Here is a 14,673-nt window from a genome sequence, read left to right as displayed (position 1 = left end):
TTGCCCGTTTACTGGTGCACGATAAATTAGCGCTCATCTTGTAATCTAGCCCTATATGGGATGGTTGAGAGCTCAGATCTTTTTAGCTGGGCCTGATTAATTCCCCTGTTTCAAAGTAGATGAATTCTAATATTTAGAACTGTTTGTGGCCCCAAATAGTCAGTTTTGAATACACCTGGTCCAGGAAATGCCAATTGTTATTTAAAACTAATAGTAAGGATAGTTTAGCTTTACACTGCATGTTAATGTTTCATTTTAATATATATATATATATATATATATATATATATATATTTTTTTTTATTTTTTTTTTACCATCATGAGATGATGTCATATTATTTTATAGCGGTTAAAATATCTTCCTTTAGTTTTACAAATAGAAAGAGTAAATCTTCAGTATTCAACAAATGTATCAACTTTAGTATTTCATGTATGTTGACCTACTATGGAGAGTACTGCAATTCCAAATTTTTATATTTTCCAATTTTTTTTCCCATTCTCCACATATCTTCCATGATTCATTTTAATAAGGAGGACACCTGAATTGACAGAAAATCAATAGAAAAAAAATCCAGAGTATTAGAACAGTCAGCAATGTTCTTAGCAAGGGGGAGATGATTTAAGAAATTTCATCAAAAAGCAGATTAAAGGACGTTCAGGTTAAAGGAGAATCTGGCTTGTACAGGCTGAACAAACAAGTTAAAAGAACGTCTTTTTATGAAATGTTCCAGAGCCAGTAGCAACGAACAGCTTTTAACTTTTCAATGCAATTATTAGCTTGTCAAGCCCATAGACTAAGTCAGACGTACTTGTATTTTATTGTAATTTTTAGTTCTTGAGAAGAATAAGTGACTTGGGGGTTAAAGAGCAACTTCAATAAAGAGTATAGAAGTGAAATCTATTTATATTACAATAAGTTACCAGTAAAGCATTAACAGTTGGTGATACATGTACCTTATAATACAAAAGTTCTGCAGTTCTCGCTTTTAACTCTATCCATAACTCATGCTTTCAATTAGCCCAGAGACATGTTGATTATATGCTTTGCTTTCAATGAAACTGTAACTGTAAGCTTTATGAGATATTACAAAAGGTTGATCTTTCTGGAAATGTAGTATATAACTTTATTTCTTCCTGATTCACGGCAGTTTAATATTAAAGGGTCATGAAACCCGACATTATTCTTTCATGAATCAGAGCATACAATTTTAAATAACTTTGCAATTTACTTCTATTACTAAATTTGCTTTATTCTATCAGTATATTTTGTTGAAGCAACAGCAATACACTACTAAGAGCTAACTGAAAGTATTGGATGATCTAATGACAAGAAGCTTATAAGTGCTGCAACCAATCAGCATCAAGCTCTTAGAAGTGCATTGTGGCTCCTGAGCCTATGTGGTATGCTTTTAAAAAATGAATACCAAGAGAACAAAGCAAATTAGATAATACTAGTCCTAAAGCCCGTTCACACGGGCCATTTTTTGCAGTACATCGGTCCCACCCCTTGCTCTCTCCCTCCCCCTCTCTTTTGCTCTCTCTCTCCCCCTTTTTTTGCTCTTTCTCCCCCTCTCTTTTGTGCTCTCTCGCTACACCTGTCTTTTGCTCTCTCCCCTCCTCTCTTTTGCTCTTTCTCTCCCCCCCTCTTTTTTGCTCTTTCTCCCCTCTCTTTTGCTCTTTCCCCTCTCTTTTGCTCCCTCTCCCCTCTCTTTTGCTCTCTCCCCCTCTCTTTTGTGCTCTCTCTCTTCCCCTCTCTTTTACGCTCTCTCTCTCTCCCTCTCTTTTGCGCTCTCTCTCTCCCCCTCTCTTTTGTGCTCTCTCTCTCCCCCTCTCTTTTGCGCTCTCTCTCTCCCCCTCTCTTTTGCGCTCTCTCTCCCCCTATCCTTTGCACTCTCTCTCCCCCTCTCTTTTGTGCTCTCTCTCTCCTCCTCTCCTTTGTGCTCTCTCTACCCCTCTCTTTTGTGCTCTCTCTCCCCCTCTCTTTTGTGCTCTCTCTCTCTCTCCCCTCCCTTTTGCTCTCTCTCTCTCTCTCCATCCCTCTCTTTTGCTCTCTCTCTCCCCTCTCTCTCTCCCCTCTCCCCCCTCTTTCGCTCTCTCCCCCCTCTCTATTGCTCTTTCCCCCCTATCTCTCCCCCTCTCTTCTTTTTCTCTCTCTCTTCCCTCTCCTTTGCTCTCTCTCTTCCCCCCTCTTATTTTTTCTTTCCCCCTCTCTTATGCTCTCTCTCTCCCCCTCTCTCTTCCCTCTATTTTGCTCTTTCCCCTCTCTTTTGCTCTTTCCCCTCTATTTTGCTCTCTCTTACCCTCTCTTTAGCTCTTTCCCATCTCTTTTGCTCTCTCCCCCTCTCTTTCTACCTCCCTCCTCTCTATCGCGCGCGTGACCGTGCCTGAACCTGCCCAACATGCCCTGCCATGCCCGCTCACATCCTGTCCACACCTGCTCACGTCTGGCCATGCCCACTTCCGCCCACCATCACCATGCCACAGCAGATCAGGGAGACTCTAAGGCCAGGTGTGTTTGTCCTTGTGCTGTCTCTACTGCGCATGACAGCTTCGGACAAACACATTTGGCCTTTTATATTATAGGATAAGTAAAGTAGAAAGTTGTGTAATATGTAATGCTCTATCCGAATAATGAATGAACATGTTTGTGTTTCCTATAAATGGTTAATAAATACATGAATAAATAAAAGGCAAATGTAAACAAAGCAATTTATTTATTATTACATATTTTGCCCTCTTCATGTAATTTAGCTATGCAAATTGTGGATTTTCTAATTCTCAGGGCTGGAAATTCACTCTGGGGACTTATCAAGACTTACCTTGCTATATATATTTCCCTTATTAGATTTAGCAGATAACCCACTACAAAGCAGTACAGTTTATACTAATATAATGACTGTAGTTAGCCTTGTCATCCACAGATTCAAGCCAAATTGCCTAATCCAAATAAGGCAAATGGTGAGTGGAGTTTTGCTATTGAAAAACAATTGCAACAAACAAGAAATTCAGGTGTTTCAAAAATGTTTATAATTGGCTGAAATGTTATACTCTGGCAAGACAACAGCCTGTGACAATCCTTTTATATCTTGCATATTTGGGGGTATTATATTTAATCTAAAAGTGATTTGAAACTGGTGGAAGTATTGCCCCAAATAAAATATTTAATATTGGATGATATACTGAGTAAACCATCCAAAAATTGCAGCTACATTTCAAAATGGTTAACTTAATGGTCATATGCAATTTGCAATATTTTCAAGCAATCAGAACTCAGGGACTTATAAAAAACAAAACAAAACACTTTTTTTCCCTACTGAAGTGCAATAGTGTGCCCAACAGCAGGGCCCCCTAAGATAACCACCTGTTTGGCCTTATGGAAAAACAAGGCCTCAATCCGATATACAGCGGTGCCTGCAGAAGCTGGCGACGCCAAAATTTGCGCGGGTTTGGTATCCTATATACACCGCCTCCAGCTATATTAAATACATTAACCACTAATCTAATCCCCCTAAAGTAATCACTTCTATTACCAGCCCTTAAAAGGGCCTTTTGCGTGACATTGCCCCAAAGTAACAGCTCTATTGCCAGCCCTTAAAAGGGCTTTTTGCGGGGCATGCCCCAAAGAAATCAGCTCTTTTGCATCTAATCTAAATCCCCCTATACCGCCGCCACCTATAATAAATGTATTACCCCCTAATCTAATCCCCCTACACCGCCGCCACCTATATTAAATAGATTAACCCCTAATCTAATACCCCTACACCTCCGCCAGCTATATTAACTATATTAACCCTAATTATATTAGGGTTAATATAGTTAATAAAGTTATTATATTATATACAGGGAGTGCAGAATTATTAGGCAAGTTGTATTTTTGAGGATTAATTTTATTATTGAATGTTCTCAATGAACCCAAAAAACTCATTAATATCAAAGCTGAATATTTTTGGAAGTAGTTTTTAGTTTGTTTTTAGTTTTAACTATTTTAGGGGGATATATGTGTGTGCAGGTGACTATTACTGTGCATAATTATTAGGCAACTTAACAAAAAAAAAATATATACCCATTTCAATTATTTATTTTTACCAGTGAAACCAATATAACATCTCAACATTCACAAATATACATTTCTGACATTCAAAAACATAACAAAAACAAATCAGTGACCAATATAGCCACCTTTCTTTGCAAGGACACTCAAAAGCCTGCCATCCATGGATTCTGTCAGTGTTTTGATCTGTTCACCATCAACATTGCGTGCAGCAGCAACCACAGCCTCCCAGACACTGTTCAGAGAGGTGTACTGTTTTCCCTCCTTGTAAATCTCACATTTGATGATGGACCACAGGTTCTCAATGGGGTTCAGATCAGGTGAACAAGGAGGCCATGTCATTAGATTTTCTTCTTTTATACCCTTTCTTGCCAGCCACGCTGTGGAGTACTTGGACGCGTGTGATGGAGCATTGTCCTGCATGAAAATCAGACTTCTTCCTGTACCACTGCTTGAAGAAGGTGTCTTCCAGAAACTGGCAGTAGGACTGGGAGTTGAGCTTGACTCCATCCTCAACCTGAAAAGGCCCCACAAGCTCATCTTTGATGATACCAGCCCAAACCAGTACTCCAGCTCCACCTTGCTGGCGTCTGAGTCGGACTGGAGCTCTCTGCCCTTTACCAATCCAGCCACGGGCCCATCCATCTGGCCCATCAAGACTCACTCTCATTTCATCAGTCCATAAAACCTTAGAAAAATCAGTCTTGAGATATTTCTTGGCCCAGTCTTGACATTTCAGTTTGTGTGTCTTGTTCAGTGGTGGTCGTCTTTCAGCCTTTCTTACCTTGGCCATGTCTCTGAGTATTGCACACCTTGTGGTTTTGGGCACTCCAGTGATGTTGCAGCTCTGAAATATGGCCAAACTGGTGGCAAGTGGCATCTTGGCAGCTGCACGCTTGACTTTTCTCAGTTCATGGGCAGTTATTTTGCGCCTTGGTTTTTCCACACGCTTCTTGCAACCCTGTTGACTATTTTGAATGAAACGCTTGATTGTTCGATGATCACGCTTCAGAAGCTTTGCAATTTTAAGAGTGCTGCATCCCTCTGCAAGATATCTCACTATTTTTTACTTTTCTGAGCCTGTCAAGTCCTTCTTTTGACCCATTTTGCCAAAGGAAAGGAAGTTGCCTAATAATTATGCACACCTGATATAGGGTGTTGATGTCATTAGACCACACCCCTTCTCATTACAGAGATGCACATCACCTAATATGCTTAATTGGTAGTAGGCTTTCGAGCCTATACAGCTTGGAGTAAGACAACATGCATAAAGAGGATGATGTGGTCAAAATACTCATTTGCCTAATAATTCTGCACTCCCTGTATATTAACTATATTAACCCTAATTATATTAGGGTTAATATAGTTAATATCGTTATTGTATTGTATATATATTAAGTATAATAACCCTATCTAACTTTAACATCGCTAACTAAATTCTTATAAAAATAAATCTAATTTTAATATTAATATTATTAATTAAAATATTCCTATTTAAATCTAAATACCTATAAAATAAACTCTAAGATAGATACAATGTAATTAATAATTACATTGTAGCTATTTTAGGGTTTATATTTATTTTACAGGTAACTTGGTATTTATTTTAACTAGCTACAATAGCTATTAAATAGTTAATAACTATTTAATAGCTACCTAGTTAAAATAATTACCAATTTACCTGTAAAATAAATCCTAACCTAAGTTACAAATACACCTACACTATCAATAAATTAAATAAACTACAAATATCTAAACTAAACTACAATTAAATACACTAAACTAAATTACAAAAAAACCCCACTAAATTACAAAAAATAAAAAAGATTACAAGAATTTTAAGCTAATTACACCTATTCTAAGCCCCCTAATTAAATAACAAAGCCCCCCAAAATAAAAACATTTCCTTACCCTAATCTAAATTACAAAAGTTAACAGCTCTATTACCAGCCCTTAAAAGGGCCTTTTGTGAGGCATGCCCCAAAGAAATCAGCTCTTTTGCCTGTAAAAAAAACAACACCCCCCCCATTACAACCCACCACCCACATACCCCTATTCTAACCCACCCAATCCCCCCTTAAAAAAACCTAAGTCTAACCCCCAAGTGCTCCTTACCTGCCCTGAAGACCGGCGGTCCTGTTCCAGGCGGAGATGTCTTCTTCCAGGCGGCGACCTCTTCTTCTTCCAGGATCCAGCCGGCACGGAGTGGAGGAGTTGAAGACCGATGACCGCGGAGCTGAAGACTGTCCATCTGGAACTGAAGACCGGCGATGCTGGAACTGAAGATCGGCGATGCTGGAACCGAAGACCTCTGGAACTGAAGACTGTAGCCGGAACATGGAGGATCCTCTTCATACGATCACCGCCGTACACTGAATAGGAATTCAAGGTACGCAATTAAAAATGTCGTCCCTTGAATTCCTATTGGCTGATTTGAGCCTTCAAATTCAAATCAGCCAATCGGATGCAAGCTACTTTAATTCTATTGGCTGATTTGAATAGCCAATAGAATAAGAGCTACTGTTTTTCTATTGGCTGATTAGAATAGAGACAGGGCATAACTAAACCTTACTGGGGCCTAGGTCAAAAGATGCAATGAGCCCCCCTCATTTCAACATTGCCTTTTCTTGCTGTTTGAAATCAAAGAGTCAGCAGCTACATATGAGCAAGAGGAGCTGCTTCTCTATGATTGGGAGACATCCTTTCTCCTTGATTAGTCCTCAAAAAAATAAATACACTTGGGCACCTTTCTCTACAAATATGGTAGCTGTTGTTTTCTATGTTGGCCATCTAAGATACTCTGCTGCCATATTTTTATATAACTGCATTGCAAGAAGAGTGCACACTGAGTAGTCAGGCATGATGCAGGTGGAGCCCAGATCGTTCCAGGCCCCCTAAAGAGAAACTAAAACTGATTGCTTGGTAGATGCCCCCTAGAGTTGCAGACCTAGGGGCTGAATTACAAAGCTCCGAATGGCCCCTGTTTCTACGCAAGCCTTCAAGCTTGCCAGAAACAGCAGTTTTGAATGATTGGCCGCAAATCTGCATGGGACGGCATTGCACAAGCAGTTCACCAGAATTGCTTGTGCAATTATAAATGCTGACAACGTTTGCTGTTGGCATTTATCGATGTGCAGCGGAGATGATACGCTACATTTTATCAAGTCCGCTCACACATTAATAAATCAGCCCCCAAGTCTCACTTGAGACCTTGAAACCCCTGTAGTTATGTCCTGAATTGTGAGGCTTCTACCACTTATTGCAAGTAGAAGTAGATATCCACTTGTATCAGGAGCCTGATAACCAATCTGAGCTTACAGAAGCCACTCAGTCTCACACCAGACCTGAATTATCTGGATGTAAATATCAGAATTCGGTTATGCTCATTGACTGAGGGATGATGATATAGTCATTATAACTTGGCAAGATGTAAGCAATTATATGTACACAAATAGGTAATAAGAGAGCTGAAGCTGCAATAGGATTACTAGGGAGTGACTAGGTATGCTGCTGATAGTAAATGAGAGACAGATCAGCAAGGTTTATGCAAACTGAGTAAATTGAGGATACAGTTCATATATGTACACAGGTGGGTAGTTTGCAGGAAGCAACAGTTCATAAATATATACACAGGTGGGTACTTTGCAGGAAGCAACAATTCATATGTGTACACAGGAGGGTAGTTTGCAGGGAGCAATAGCTCATATATATACACAGATGGGTAATTTTCAGGGAGAGACAGTTCATATAACTACACAGGAGGTTAGTTTGCAGAGAGCGAAAGTTCATATATATACATATACACAGGTTGTTAGTTTGCACAATGCAACAGTTAATGTATATATTTATCCAGGTAGATGATTTGCACAGAGCAGCAGTTCATATGGGTATATAGAGGAGGTATGTTTGTAGAGAGTAACAGTTCTTATATGTACACAGGTGGGTAGGTTGCAGGAAGCAACAGGCAAACATAAACAAAGCCCAATCAGAAAGATGAAGGATTATAAGCATATGAATGAGGCGATAGGAAGGTTATTTGCAAGCAGTTAGTAGTAACAATAGATTGATTACAAGTGGATCATGATTACTGTGATACAGAGTTACCATATGCCACAAGCAGCAAGGCTGCATCGAGAGCGTCCGGAGCTGAACTTCAGAGAAGGCTGGATGATGTCACTGGGTTGCGCTTGTGAGGAGGGAGAGCGGTGAGACCGACACAGAAGTTAGCCATTTAGGAGAGGAGGACTCCAGGCCTTGTCCAGGGTGAGAGAGACCGAGGGCTTGCAGGGGTCTCCTGAGGATGTAGGCAGGAATAAGGTGAGGAGCTCCGGTTGGAGGAGTTAGTGGGCGTACACCAACAGGGCTAGAAGCGGAAGTAGCAAGTAGCCTGCAAAACTTCATTACCTAGCACGGTATGTTGATAGGAGGGGCCATATATAGGGCTCAGATCGTATGCCTTAAAGGGACAGAGCTCGGACTTCCAGGGGTGGAGCTAGCTGTGGAGTGGAGAGCTAGTGTAAGGCTCTACATCGAAAGCCTTTTCCTTAGACCTACCCAGGCTGTGCCTTGTCCTTGGCCGATACAGAGGGTGTGTGGCCCGGACCCTTTCTCCTGCAGCGCCAGAAGTCACTTTTTTAGCAAGTTTGGCTCGTGTGCTGAGTCAGTACGCCCGTTGGCATTCCTTCTCTATACCCAGCCCCAGAGTTGGCCCCCCTGCTACTGCCGTGAGTATCCTGATAAGAGGCAGCCACAGACCAGGTCGAAGCCGCACCCCACCTCCCGTGGAGGCACGAAGAAAAGGTTCGGACCTAGCGTGGCTAGCGGGTCAAACCTAACAAACCCAGGACGCAAGCTGTGTACCATCCGGATATTCCTATCGAGGAGTGAGAGGTCACACCAGCCGGGAAAGCGGAGGGGGTACATACCTGATTGAGGTACCGGTCTGTGTGTCAGTGTGTGTCTCGGAAGTATTGGCAGCTGAAAAATGCAGGGGGAGCGGATTTTCTCTTTGAAGTTTGAGCTGGGTATGAGACTATTGTGACAATTGACCTGTAACATTGTGCTAGGTTGCAAGAATGCCTAACGGTTCAATATATATTTAAATTGCTGCCCCATATAAGTCGCAAACTATGCCTCTCTGAGTGGGAGATTTGGAGAGTGGGGGCCCGTGAAAACACCATACTGGGCAGATCTGTGTTGATACTCTGAAATCAGACTGGTATATAGCTGTTTGATGGAAATTGGACTGAGACTAAGCTGCTTACTGACGCTACTAACTCAGCCTTAAAACACACTAGCTAAAGAGTATTTAAAGACTGAGGCAAAGTATTGCCTGGGATATCAAGACTTGCTTCTGATTGCTATTAAGCCCCAAAGTGAACCGGCTATTAAGCTCATTTTGAGGAGGGTGGCTAGTGCTACTTCACTGCTCTATTAACTGGGGTGCTTGCATACAAGTGCTAAAGACGCTATAACAGGTCAAATTCCAACTAAAAGCTAAGTGTGGGTAACTCTGCTGCTTACACTAATATACCGTACTTTGGACTACTCCAGTGATATTGAAACTGCCATAAAGGATTTACAGACAAACACCACAATAATAGCAGTTAGAGTTAATTTAAGGAAACAATAATCAGTGATTCTATCGCTCAGGACAGGACTGTAGCAAGAGTGTATCTTGTCTTATGTTATTATGTGTCACGGTATAAGATAGCAAATGCCCTAATTCTGAGAAAACTCGTCTTTTGATTATTTTTTGGAGGTCAGAGATACAATGAATGTTATCTAGAAAGTCCTTTAATGGTTCTCTGGTTCCATATATAACAAGCATATCTCCACCATTCTGCTTATATATAGATTTGTAGATAGAGATTAATCATAACCTACTGTGGATTGTAGAGAAGTGAGAGGTCTAGGATAATAATTTTGGAAGGGGTTTGGATTGGTGAGGGAAACGGTATATTGTTATGGTCTGAAATATTAAGCCTATATTGACTCTATATAACTATACTGAGGCCTTTGATAAACTTACAAGTAGGCCTGATTATTTACTTAGGAGGTCCCAGCTAAACCTCTTGTAAGGTGGACCATTAGCAGGGGTCAAGAGAGGGGTTACCCACCACTTAAGCCAGGAAGGAAAGGGGAGAGAGGGGAATTGTGGGGGAGGAGGGGAGAGGGTGGAGGTTTTTTTCACTTCCTCCTTTCCCCCGCTTCTTTTCTTTTTTTCCCCAAAGTTTTAAGGCCTGGTTAGGTGGGGTCCAGCTCCTTGCTCAGATTATCATAAATTATTGGTTATTATTGCTGAGAAAGTTCATATATACCACACGCTGTTTCACATAAAATATCCTGTGCTGAAGGGCCTTTACTGGGAAGAGATATCTAGGTTTCTCGCATTCTTTTACACTAAAAAGCACAAATTCACTTGAATTAGAAGAGTTTTACCTGCTCTTTCAAGCACGCAGGCCTTTTACATAATTTTTTTTTCCCCTTTATTCTATTTTGCTAAAACGCATACTATACTAATCCTTTTGAGGAATAAGGTTAATGCCACACTGTTTTAAGTAAGTCACTTCACATTTTTCACTCATATTCAGATTATGTAGTGGTTTGATCCACTAGGCATCACGTTTTTTGTTTTCTTTCTTATGTTTTCTCGCACAATCTTTTTTGTATCTTTTAAACCTTTTGCATTGGTTTTTTCTTCTTCTTTTCTCTTTCTCACTAACTTAACTCTTACTATTAAAAGTACATGGAAAGATTTATCTCACATTCCAAAGGTAATTCACCTACAATGCCACCAAAGCAGAGAGACAAAAAATTGAAATCTAATGACAGTTCCTTAGAAGCACAGATTGAAACCGGCATAGCTAAGCAGGACAATATGCCTTTAATTCAGCAAATCTCAGAACTTGTAACCCCACAATTTTAAGCTTTAAGACAAGAGGTAGCCTTACTTACTAGCGAAGTTAAACAGTTCTCAGCTAGAATGATTGAAGTAGAAACTAGGTTCTCCGACTTGGAAGATCGGTTTATGGCCACAGATCAAACAATTGGTGTACATGAAAATAGGCTTAGTGCAGTTACCCGGAAACTAGAAGAACTAGAAGATAGGTCCCGACAAAATAATCTTAGGGTAATTGGGTTACCTGAGACTGATGAATTTCGGGACCTAATCAGCTTTGCCTCCACCATATTACCACAGTTAGTTGGTAGTAACACCGATAATATAAGACTACCAGTCGAAAGAGCCCATAGGATAAGTATCATGTCCTGAGGTTGTATTGTAAAAATAATACAATTTTGATTGGACCCTATAAAATACTCCTATTCCAGGATTTCTCTGTAGAAACACAGAACAGACGCAGGGAAATGGCCCCATATTGCTCCAAATTAATTAAAGCTAATTACAAGGCTAGATTGGTCTACCCGGCTAAGGTGATTATGGAGAGAGAAGGTGAAACTATGATTTTTAATAAGCTGGAAGAAATTAAGACATACTGTCATAGCCAAGGGGTCGACTGAGACATACAGTGGAGGGTGCTACTAGGTAGCACATAATAAGGAAATATAATCACCCTATATATTGCTAAACCCCCGATCAGGAAATTATGACATTTTATTTTTTAGTTTTAATTGTGGGACAGAGTTGTTATGTTTATGTAGTGCCTAGTCCACATTTTAACTGGAGGAGACTTGTCTGGGGGAAGAGGGAGGAGAGGGGAGGCAGGCGGGGCATGGGAGCAAAAAGATCTTTAATGTACATTTTTCCCCCCCCTCTCTTGCCCTGTTAAAATTGCTATAAATGGTTAAGATAAATCTAGTATCATGGAATATAGGGGGGATATCCTCCCCTAGGAAGAGGAAGCTGATGATCAGAGATTTGGGACTGGGAACGCGGATATAGCGTTTATCCAAGAAATGCATTTAAAACCCTCAGAAGCAGTTAAGCTGAAAAATAAGTGGGTTGGGGAGGTGGTTTTTACACCCTATGATAAAGCTAAAAGGGGCTTGGCTATTTTGTTCCACAAAAATTTGAAATAGACAATGTCAACAGCGGAAGGTACCAAATTTTAGAAGTTAATATAGATGGGACCAATCTCGTTCTCTGTAATGTATATGGTCCCAACCAGGTAGAATCAAAGTTTTGGGAGACTATTAGTCTGAAATTGTTCCCACACATAGGTAAAGATATAATAGTAGGAGGTGACTTCAATATGGTCTCTTCATACTTATTAGATAGATCTAAAATTAAAATGAGTATCAGGAAATCGAAAGAATTTAAAATACTATGCAAATTTTGTCAAAAGCTAGCACTTTTAGATATATGGAGAGCCCATAACCCCGATAATAGGGAGTACACGTGTGTCTCAGGGGTCCATAAATCTTTTTCCAGAATTGACTTTTTTCTGATTGCTAAACAGTTAACGAGGCTGGAAATTAAATCAAAGATTCAGGAGATAGTAGTGTCGGATCATGCAATTATCTCTCTAGAAATAACCCTTAAAAAGTCAGTACCTACAAATAACAGAGTCTTTTTTCCACAATACTTAGTTAACAATGTACAGTTTAAAACTTAACTCCAGATGAGATGGAAACAGTTCGAGGTAGAGAATGCGAGAATTATAAAGGTAAACAAGAAATATACTGGAAAGCGGTATTCAGGGGAGAGGTTAAAGCATATTTGGTTAGGTTGAAGAAAGTTAGGATCAAAAGAGAAGAGCCACTCTCTAATACTCTTAAGAATAGCTATCAGAACTATTTAAATGTGCCTTCAGTTAATACTTGGAATAAGTATAAAGAGAGCAAGACTGCTCGAGAGATATACCTTAAACAAAATGCAACAATAGAGGAGCAAAAACAGAAGGCTTTTTTCTCCGGGGCTCAAGGGATCGCGGCCAAATATCTGGCCAGATTAATGAAAATCAGGCAGTCTAAGAACTATATTACAGCTTTAAAGTATAAAAATGATAGATGTACGGGGACTGCAGGAATTAAGGCAGCCTTTTTAGAGTTTTTTCGGGACCTGTATTCAGCTAAACAGTTGGATCATGTAAATAAAGAAATATTTTGGCAGAAGATAAAGCTACCGCAAATAGATGATAGTGAACTACAGAAAATAAATGAACCTATTATGATTTATGAAATAGTTAGCACAATTAAGAAACTTAAGAATGGTAAAGCCCCGGAGCCCGATGCTCTCCCAGCTGAATTTTACAAATTACTGATAGATAGGATTCCTCCTAGTCTCTCCGCACTTTTCAATGATTATTATATTAAGAGTCTTACCCAATCAGATGTATTTGCAGAATCTAATATAGTATTGATCCATAAGAAAGGAAAAGATCCAGAATTGCCAGCTTCATATAGGCCGATATCCTTGCTTAATCAAGACTATAAAATTTTAACAACAATAATTGCAAATAGGCTGAAAACCTGTGTAAGATCATACATATAGATCAAACAGGTTTCATGACAGACAGGAACCCGGTCAAAAACCTCTGAAAGGCTCAGCTGGTTTTGGATCATTTTTGGAACAAAATGAAGGATAGGGGCTCCTACGCTGGGCCGGACATCTCCATTCTTATGGTGCACGCTGAAAAAGCGTTCAATTCTATCATATGGGACCACCTTTTATCATCACTGGAGAGGTTTAGCCTAACGGGAGTTCTACACCAGTTTATCTCTCAGATGTGCAGGGCGCCAGTTTCAGCAATTGTTGTTAATGGAGATATTTCAGAGAGGTTCAGATTACAAAGGGGTACACGACAAGGCTGCCCGCTATCACCAATTCTTTTCAACATAGCTCTGGAACCGCTAGCTATTCTCCTTAGACAAGAACTCCAGGGTATCAAAATAGGCAAGCAAAGATTGGTGCTGTCTCTGTTCGCGGACAATTTACTCTTATATATGAGTAATAATGCAGTCTCAATACCAGTGGTGCTGGAACTGTGTAATCTCTTTAGATCCTTCTCTGGGTACAAAATAAATTATGAGAAATCGGAACTCCTTTGGGTAATTAAGCCTTTTGAAGTAATACCAAACCCATTTCAGGAAGTTGACCAGATTAAATACTTAGGGATAACTTTGGCCCAGAATCCTCAGCTATGGTATGAATCAAACTATGTGCAGTGTTTTAGAACAATAACAGATAAATTACAGAATTGGACAGGTTTCCCTCTTTCATTGACGGCACGTATTATGCTGATTAAGACGGTCCTTTTCCCAAAGTTATTATCTCTCCTCCAAAATATACCGCTCCTTCTATTCAAAAAAGATATTAGATATTTGGATAGGATTTTTAATCAATTTATATGGAGGGGTAAAAAGTCACGCATATCTATCTATAAAGTTTCTTTGCCAAAATGTTATGGTGGGTTGGCCTGTCCGAATGTGAAGTTTTACAACTATGCAACTCTTTGTAAATATGCTTTAGATTGGATTACGGAGGAGGAAAGGGTTACATTTAGTGGAATAGAATCTAGTATGATCTTACCATTTGCAACACAAGCAATTCTGCATTATCCGGTGGCTAAGCTCCCGAGCAACATTGCCCAACTATATACCTTCAAAGATATCATCCGAGCATGGCAACAAGTATGTGGGATAATGAAGGTAGATTACGG

The sequence above is a fragment of the Bombina bombina genome, chromosome 1 (assembly GCF_027579735.1).
Source record: "Bombina bombina isolate aBomBom1 chromosome 1, aBomBom1.pri, whole genome shotgun sequence".
In the NCBI taxonomy this organism is placed as follows: Eukaryota; Metazoa; Chordata; class Amphibia; order Anura; family Bombinatoridae; genus Bombina; species Bombina bombina.
This window is presented reverse-complemented; position numbering follows the sequence as displayed.